We start from the raw sequence: 9855 nt of genomic DNA on the forward strand, positions 1-9855 counted from the left end.
GGTGGGGTGGGGTTCTACCAGGGCTGTTCTCCAGGGGTTCCGCTAAGTCAGGGCTGTCTTCTCAGATCACGGTGCAACTGTGGGCTTGGATTCCCCTGGTTAGGGGGATCGCGGCAGCGTGGGGTCGCCCGTGCTCTGCGACAGACAGTCTGCTCAAGCCAGCTCATCCCCCGCTTTGCCCCCCAGTGGTGGGGTTCTGGACCTGGGGTCATGACAGGCTAGGTGACTTTTGGTGACTCCCTCCCTGCTCTCACCTCTGTAGGGTCGTTCTAGTGCATGCAAGATCCCTGCTAACTGAGCAAAGAGGCACCTTTCAAAGTGGTGACTCTCTTATATTGAGCAGGGGGAGAGCAACTGGCCCTATCCAACCCCAGCACAGCATCCCTCCAGCGGCTGCTGCTGGTGTCTACCTTATGTTTCTGTTTAGACTGTGAGCCCTTTGGGGACAGGGATCCTTCTTTTTAATTTATGATTGTTTTTTCTATGTAGACTGCTTTGGGGACTTTTGTCAAAAACGTAAAGTAAAGTGTGCCATTGAGTCGGTGTCGACTCCTGGCAACCACAGAGTCATGTGGTTTCCTTGGGTAGAATACAGGAGGGGTTTACCATTGCCATCTCCTATGCAGTATGAGAAGATGCTTTTCAGCATCTTTCCTATATCGCTGCTACCCAATATAGATGTTTCCCATAGTCTGTGAAACATACCAGCGGGGATTCGAACCGGCAACCTCTAGCAAAAAGTGGTATATAAATATTTGTTTGTTGTTTGTTTGTTATTCTTCTTCATACTCTGTCACATTCACAAACTACAAACAGAAACTTTCCTTACACTCCAGATGCATCCTTAAATACAAACCAGTGGTTCTAATCCAGATTAGCCATTCTGAATGCAAGCTAAGGTTACCACTATCCAAAGAAGGCAAGATAGAAAGGCTTATAATACAAGACTACTCTTTACTTTGATACTGTCATTGATACTTTGGAAGAAGAATTTGCATGATTACTGTTATAAGTGCCACTGAGGAAGACCAAGAAGGTGGAAATGCATTTGGCAGAGACAAATCAGCTACACAGAAATATGCATTCTTCAGATGAACTCCAATAACAAGAGGATAAACTTCTGGCAAAGTCAAACATACATAACAGTAGTATGTTTTCTCTACATGAGCTTTGAGGAAAGTGAATCATTTGGAAATAATGGAAGAATAACTGGTTCATGTGGTTATATTTCACTGGATTTATTATTGTGATTTTATGTAGTTTTTGGATCAGAATTGATATAATTTTAGATCATTTGTTTTTATTCAAGTTATTGGATATATAGTGGAAAATAAATACCTGGTTTTCACATTTAAGATACGTTACGATTTATGTAGCAGTATACACAGGGTTGATACTCCTGCAAGCGAAAAGGTGCTGGTGAGTCCAGATTACTCAGGATTATGGATGTGACATGTGCAGGCCGTGGACTCATGAAGGAAACCCTGGTGGCTGCAGGGAAGAGCAGCTTGGGTGTCCTGTGAGTTCTGCTGAAGACTCACCATTCTTGCATTCCCCCCCATTTATTCAGACCCAAACTGGTCTTATGTAACGACCAAGTAATTACTTCCAGCATGTGCATGGCTGGGACCTAATGGACAGTGACATTTTACCTTTGCTTTTAATGAGTAGGGACAGGCTCCGGTGGGTAGGCGCACTCCAAAGTGTGCCTCACTGTGCGAGGGAAGTTGCAGCAAAATTAGATAGCTGAACCAATGTAGAACTGCCCTACTGGTTCCAATCAAGATGCATAAACTCACTGGTTTGGTGGTTCAGAGTTGCCTCCAGACACGGAGTGATGGCCAGTCATATTCTCAGCGGATGCTTCTGTCTGAGCTACAGGAACGACCTAGACAGTCAAGTGTGCCACTTTAGATGGTTTGCCCGGCCAGATTTTTGCCTGGCCTCTCGGATCCCACCTGAGCGTTCCAGAGTACATTGGAGTCTTCCCCTGAAATACAAGTGACAACAATTACTGTACAACTTATATCAGGCAGGCACTTGGAGATCAAGTCAACCACATCCCCCAATAACTTCTGTCCAGAACTGCAATTTTAACAATCCATGTCTGGTTTGGAGAGGAGAGCTGATCTTGGAGAGGAGAGTTGGTCTTGTGGTAGCAAGCATGACTTGTCCCCTTAGCTAAGCAGGGTCTGCCCTGGTTGCGTATGAATAGGAGACTAGAAGTGTCAGCACTGGAAGATCTTCCCCTTCTTAGGGGATGGAGCTGCTCTGGGAAGAGCAGAAGGTTCCAAGTTCCCTCCCTGGCAGCATCTCCAAGATAGGGCTGAGAGAGATTCCTGGCTGCAACCTTGGAGAAGCCGCTGCCAGTCTGTGAAGACAATACTGAGCTAGAGGGACCAGTGGTCGGACTCAGTATTCCTATGTTCCTGTGTCAGTTTCCTATGTGCCTCAGCTTCCTATGTTCCTGTGTCAGTTTCAGTCTATATGGGCAGTATAGTCTATATGGCCAGCCTTGGACTGGAATGCTGCAGGTGAGGGCCAGTGCTTTAGAACTCTCTCTTGCATTAAAACCTTCCCTGCTGGTAGAAAACTAGCACATCAAGGAATGAGCTAGGCCAGTGATCTTCACTATTTTTCAGGCAGCGGCCACTTTGACAAAACAAAACAAAACAAAACAAAAAACAACCCTGCAATTTGAGAGCTGTTTTTCACTGTGCTGAACTCCGCACAAATACTGTGCTTTCCCAAGTACTGGGAGGCACTGTTCCTGCTGAGGAGTGCGCACTTGTGTGCGCTCACATGTTTTTGGATGTCCGCTCTGTTCAATTTAGATCCTGCTCAGGTTGAATCAGGAAGGCCCCCCTCTGAATGCATATGAACACACTGCCTTGATACTGCCACCCAGAACAAAACTCATTCCGCACACAGATGAAAAAAATTAGAGAGAACACTGCTGAGAGGGCCTTTTAAGAGAGCCAGAACCCTCTCCTAAATGCACGGTGGGGAAACCGCTGGGAGGAGGCTACACTTCCCAGCACTCTGTGCATGCCTCCCAAGATGGTGAAGGAGGCTCCGTTGACAGTGCAGCACTGCACAGTGAGAATGGTTCTCTCCACATGGAGTATTCAGAGTATTCAGCTTTGGCCAAAGCTTCACACAGGCCCAACAAACCACGTGTGAGGGAGCCACACTGAGGATTGAAGGGGGTCTAGCCCCCAGGCCTTACAATTAAGACCCCTGAGCTAGTTTGTTGTTGCTTTGACTCAGAGGAAACTTTCAGAAATGGCATCCTGAAGAAATGTGGGCTTCTCTGCCACGTCTGGATTTCTGTCTGCTGCTTGCAGAGACCGCTGTTCTTTTCGTAGTGCTTCAGGGAGGCAATTGCTTGGTTTCTAATCATATGAGCTTCTTGCAGGATTCTCTGTTTTGTAGAGAGCCATTCAAAGGGGGGGATGTTATTATTTGGTTGTAATAACACACCACAGTTGTGCAGGTTGTTGTTATTGTTTTGTTTTAATGCTTTGTGTTGAAATAGAAATAGCCAGCACCAACCTTACTCTCCTGGGATGTGCATGCTCCATCTTTTTTCCTTTCGCCTATGGCTCCCTGCCCACACAGCACATATCAGTTGACAACTATAGGAGAAGAACGCGAAATGTCAGTTGGCCCATGCAGGAACCCACACCTGTTCCATCGCTGAGAGACACCTCAAAAGATGCATTGACTACCTTGCATAGGAAATGATAGAACATCTGCTCTGCATGCAGAAGGTCCCAGGTTCAATCCCTGGCAGCATCTCCAGGGAGGGTTGGGAAAGGCTCCTGCCTGCAACCTTGGAGAAGTCGCTGCCAGTCAGTGTAGGCCAGGATTCCCGACCTTTTTAAACAAGTGCACCCCTTCTTTTGCAAACGTTCAGCTCAGGCACCCCATAGAGATTTTGTTATGAGACGGGCTACTCCAGTCACTGGCTTAGATCCTTAATCTGGATGTGAACCAGAGACTGGAGTAGCCAATCTCATAACAGCAACCTTTAAATTTATCAGCGTTAATACACCTATATCCATAAAAACACAAATTTAAGTGTTAAACTTAAGGAGACAGGCTACTATAGTCACTAGCACACATCCACACGAAGCTGCTCATCAGCAGTCTTTTCGAACCTCTTTTTGCTCATCAGCAGTCTTTTTGAAATTAGTGGGATCAGTTCACTTGTCCTATTAATTTGTTGACTAGGACTCCCAGAATCCCCAAGCAAAAGCCATGGCAGCTGGGGATTCTGGGAGTTGTAGTCAACATCATCTGGAAATCCCTGTTAGATGGAACACTGGCCTTGAATAACCCCTGGGAGCCTTTCAAGTACCTCTAGGGGCACTAGTACCCGCACTGGCAACCCTTGGGAGAGACCAGTGGTTCCCAACCTGTGTTCCTCCAGATGTTGCTGAACTACAACTCCCATAGTCCCCAGCTATAATTTATTTAAGCGCCCTGGTAAGGCTGGGAAAGACTCCTGCCTGAAAACCATAGTGAATTGCTGCCAGTCAGTGTAGACCGGACTGAGCTAGATGGACCAAGGACCTGACTCAGTATAAGGCAGTTTCCTATGTCCCTATATCTGTCAAGGGACTCGTGCTTGCTGACTGCACGGGACAAAGCAGAAACAGCCCTTGCATCCAAATGTCTTGATCACCACCAGCACAGCTCCTGAGTCCTTCTCAGCTATGCTTCTAACCTTGGCATTAGCAGGACTCCAAACCTTAGGGCTGGAATGGTTGCACAGGGTGTAGAATATGGGGGGTGGGGGGGCGGGGCGTGTTGCTACCTGAAAGTCCAGCCACCACTCCCCGAAATTACACCTTTTAAAAAAAGTCTCCCTGAAGAGAGAGAGAAACCCAAATAACTGCTGCTGTGCTAATCTGCTGCTACTATCTATCCTCCCCCAGTGATAGTCATGCCAGAAAAACCTCACCAAGAGCTTGGTAATTAGTATAGATGTGCATGAGACAGCCAGAGACCAGGATGAAAGAAGCAAAAAGAAATAACTTTATCTATGAGATAAAAAGCACAGTTGTTTCAAGTTCTTGTTGCGGTTACTTACTTGCAAAACCCGCAAACCCGGCAGAAGCAATTGCTTCGCTGTTAATTAGCTCTCTCCTTTAATTAACTTTCAGGCCAAATTGCCCCCTTCTTACCTCCATTGTTTTTTCTAGAAGTCTACCCCATCAAATTAATCCTATTCTAAACCTTGCTGAGATGTCTGAGTACAAAAGAACAAGAGACGTTTCCTCCAAAATGCCTGTTTTTCATCAAGGAAAAAATGTAAGCTCTTGAGAGGGAGTGTGCAAGTTAGGGGGAAGGGATGGTTTTTTGTTTTTGTTTTACATTTAATAACTGATTTGCTCTTAATGATTTATTATGACCATGTGGTAGGGGTACACAGCTCAAATTATTCAGTGGGCCGAAAGAACCAAATCATGGCTTGGTGTGTGGAGTTTAAGTCCATTTTTAGCACATTCATGGTTGCATTTTTAGCACATTAATCGTTAAAAAAACACATTAATACATAAATTACACTATTAAGACACAGACACACACATATATAAATTTAAGAAGCCAGTGGGGGGGAAATATCATGTATCAGGACAAAAATGTACCTGTGAATAATTGAAAATAGCAAAAGGACACACACACACACACACAGTGTGCTGTTGGATACTCCAGAAGGGAAAAAGCGGAGGAGACTTTATAACCTGAACGGCAATATCTGGATTATAAAATCAGGTAGGCACCACTCAGCCGCCCTGATGCTGGGCCTGGAACTGACCACAAAGGTGCGTGTAGAGCTGAGGTAACTTTCCACCACATTTATGACTGAATTAAAACATCATTAACTAAAGCCATTCTTAAAATGTTTGCTTTAAGAAGGGCGTGGGGAGAAATAGCACAAAAGCGTGCCTGGGAATAGCTGGAAATAGGAAAAGGGGGAGGTTTGGGCTTGGGTTTTGTGTGTGTGTTGCTGTTGTTGCTGTGCTGGACCCTCTTCTCTTCAAAGGAGAGAAGGAAAAAAGGACAGAGGCTTCATTACATCACAGCTGCACACGGACACGGGTATAGCAGTGGCCCCCTGAGCTGTTATCTCTCCAGGTCAGGCACTCCAGGCTCAACTGGTTTGGGCGACATAAACCTGAAACGCCACGAGGGCCTGAGGAAGCCCACCAAAGCCAGAAGAGCCCGGATGTTGAGAGCGCGAGGGCGCCCCCCTCGGCCCCCCCCCCATGCCTTTCGGAAGAGCGCGAGGGCGCCCTCTTTATTAACTCTTTATTGCCCGGCAGGCAGCGGCAGCAGCAGCAGCAGTCCCCGCGCCCAGCAGTAACTGACTTCCTCGACTGGTGGTGAGATCCTGGCTGGCTGGCTGGCTGTTACTGGGCGCGTGCGCTTCACCCTGGGGCTGTGAGCAAGCCGTGGGGCAGCGCAGCGCAGCAGCGCGGTGGCTTTTGTGTGTGAGGGTCACAAAGCCAAGCCACGCTCCTGTGCACACTCCCCCGCCCTCGCCTTATTCGAAAACAATTCGGACGAGGTTTTAACAAAACGCCCTTACTGAAGTTCATGCAGGGGAACCATATGTCATCACTGAGCCCAGTCGTTAATGCATCATATACGGATAGCCCTGCATTGCTGGAAAGAGTCTGGAGATACTGTGCGCAGTCCTGGGCGACGCCATCTCATCCCAGTGCTGAATAAATGGAAATCCATTTTTGCCCAAATGTATTCAAGCGTGTGTGTGTGTCACTGGAACATTGGAAGCTGCCATATACTGAGTCAGACCCTTGCTCTAGCTAGCTCAGTATTGACTGCCCAGACTGGCAGCTTTCTCCAAGGTTGCAGGCAGGCATTTCTCTCACCTTGCCAGGGAGGGAATTGGAACCTTCTATACGCAAGAAGGCAGCTGCTATTTCCCAGAGTGACCCCCATCCCCTAAGGGGTGGGTGGGATATCTTACAGGGCTCACAGAGGTAGTATCCCATTCAAATGCAAACCAGGAGGGACCCTGCTTAGCAAAGGGGACAATTCATGCATGCCGCCACAAGACGAGTTCTCCTCCTCGCTTGATGTTTTGTTTTGTTTTATATTATAATTATTTATATTATGTACGGGTTAGACCATACAGAGGGTCTACCCCTGCAAAGATCTGCTGAGATTTTTCTTCCATGCTAAGGTAATACACAGCCTTGCTGCTGTTAAAAAATATCATTCATTCCCACAAAGCTGACCTACCCACAGAACTTACGACAATAAAGTATCCATTTTACCCTCTTTGTGGTTTCCAAATCCCTCGCGCCGCGTCGCCATCTAGTGGAATCTATAGGTAAGACGCGCTTTGTTTTTAAAGCTATGTAAACGGAAGCAGACCCAAGAGGAGCCCACTTCTGGGTCCTTGAGTGGTGCTAAGGCCTTGGAATTACCTTATTTACCCGAATAGGAGGCATCTACGAATTTAAGAATACCCCCTTTTTTAAAAAGTTAAACACAGTTACAACTGTATTTACCTGGAAGGAAGAGCACGCTGAATTTAAGACAACCCCCTGATTTCTAAGGTCAAATAACCGTGTGTGTGTGTGTGTGTGTGTGTGTGTGTGTGTGTGTGTGTGTAGAGATTCAGGTAAATACAGTAAAATTGAGGTTTCTCACAGCACTTTAATATAACACTGTATTAAACAGCATGCCCCTGTAGCCAAAGTCCTTTAATGATAACTACTACTCACCAGTAACTTTCGTTTAACAAAAGGCCTGGCTACTTCAAACAAAATCCCAGCCATTTCATTCTTAGGAACATAGGAACAGAGGAAGCTGCCATATACTGAGTCAAACCATTGGACTATCTAGCTCAGTATTGTCTTCACAGACTGGCAGCGGCTTCTCCAAGGTTGCAGGCAGGAGTCTCTCTCAGCCCTATCTTGGAGATGCTGCCAGGGAGGGGACTTGGAACCTAGATGCTCTTCCCAGAGCGGCTTCATCCCCTGAGGGCATATCTTACAGTGGTCTCCCATTCATATGCAACCAGGGCAGACCCTGCTTAGCTAAGGGGACAAGTCATGCTTGCTACCACCAGACCAGCTCTCCTCAAAAATGAGATGTGTCAATTCTTCTCTTGCTCCTGGAAGGAGTTCAGGTGCAGTACAGGCACAGCCTGGTACTTTTCCACATGTTTATCCATGACTCCAGTCAGGGATTCTTAACCTTTTTGCAGCTAGGGACCCTCCAGATTTGCAAGTATTACCCACTCCATTAGATAATATATTTTCATGAGGCTCCAATAAAAATTAGAGAACAAATAAATACTCAGGAGGATAGTCATTCTTAAGGATTTTATTCTGGGTCACCAGGAAGCAAAATAAATCCAGTGCAGCAGAGATTTCAGGGCAGCAGAGAAACCGACCAGACATGTGAGTTTTGGGCAGTATAGAGAATTGTTACGTAAATAAAATGAATAAACTTAAGACCCCTGACTCAGAACACCATTAAATTGCAAGTGGCAAAAACTGGGAAGGATATCAGCTGGAGAGAGAGAGAGAGAGAGACAGAGAGAGAGAGAGAGAGAGAGACTCATATATATAAATATATATTTATATTTATATTTATTTATTTTCTGGTCTGGTTTAGCTACTGCAGAAGCATTATTCTGAAAGTCCAGAGACTGGGGAGGAATCCAGCAGGCATGAGAAATGCCACCATCATCAGAGCTATTTTGAGTCCCTTCCTCCTCCAGCATGATGCAAATGAACCTTTTTAGTGCCCTCTGCTGGGTTGGGGCAGAGAGGGAGGAGGGCCTCCCGCCATCTCTCCTTTTGGCGGAAAGTTGAAACAGAAAATAAGAACGGCTTCCTTTTTCTGACGGACGGCCCCGCATTGCCGCAGCTGCATGGCCCGCGCCATCATCACCAAGGTGAGGAGAGGGTGGATGCTAACTAGATATTCATCTCACTGAGCCGTACCTGCTGGGGTGGCTTAAGAGGTGGCAGGCGGTGGGGAGAGAAATAGACAAAGGTCCTTGGGATGCGATCAAGGCAAACACCTCCCACAGCCAGCCTGGACGCCTCACACGTGAAGGCTGCTTGCAAATGGAGCCCAGACGATGCTCTCGGGAGGCCCTTCCATGAGGCAGGGTGGGAGGGTGGTCTCAGGTAGAGTTGCCAGCCCCGCCCCCCGGAATTCTGGGTTTCACCCAGATTTTAAGCATCTCACCCAGATTGCTTCACCCACCCAGATTCGCCCAGATTCCAGCTTTCATTTAAACAAAAAAGCTAAGCTCTAGCCCTTGTCGAAGTGGAGTTATGGAGCAAAACGTGCAGTCCCTCTTCGGCTCAAAATTTATTTTCCAGCCTATTTACATCATATGCAAATTAGGCACCCAGGTTTGGAAAGCCAGAATATAGCAACCCTCGTCTCAGGTGCCGCGGCACAGGGTGGGTCAGTGTCGGGCACCACCACGGGGGCCATCCTGGTGCCCGCTTCTGTGGCCCTTCCTCACCCCGCTGGGGCACGCTGTGTTCGTATCCCCCTCCTCCCCCACTGAGGTTCACCCCGCTGCTCCAAGAGTTAAGGACAGCCCTGCCGCCACGGCTTGGCTTGGGGGCATAGTCTGAGGCTGCACACATATCACTGCCACTCCCTCGGCCCGAGAATGCTGAGATGGTGGCGGGGTGAGCTTGTCCTTTGTCTCAGTCAGGCAGTGGCGGGGTGAGCTTGTCCTTCGTCTCAGTCAGGCAGCAAAATTGCCTCGGACTGCCCTTGGGGGGGGAAGAAGGACCACTTTCCCAGGGTCCTGCACCTGGTCCCGCCCTCTGATCTGCAGGC

General features: G+C 47.5%; 1 long non-coding RNA gene across 1 annotated transcript; it reads right to left on the reverse strand.

Annotated features, from left to right (window-relative positions):
• Window positions 1-819: 819 nt before the first annotated feature.
• On the reverse strand, window positions 820-6201 carry LOC128336982 (uncharacterized). Its single transcript, XR_008312140.1, has 3 exons — window positions 5655-6201; window positions 3556-3638; window positions 820-1990 (listed from the first exon to the last, which is right to left on the reverse strand). It is a non-coding gene; the product is annotated as an uncharacterized LOC128336982 (long non-coding RNA).
• Window positions 6202-9855: the final 3654 nt, after the last annotated feature.

Source organism: Hemicordylus capensis, chromosome 14 (assembly GCF_027244095.1).
Source record: "Hemicordylus capensis ecotype Gifberg chromosome 14, rHemCap1.1.pri, whole genome shotgun sequence".
Taxonomy (NCBI): domain Eukaryota; kingdom Metazoa; phylum Chordata; class Lepidosauria; order Squamata; family Cordylidae; genus Hemicordylus; species Hemicordylus capensis.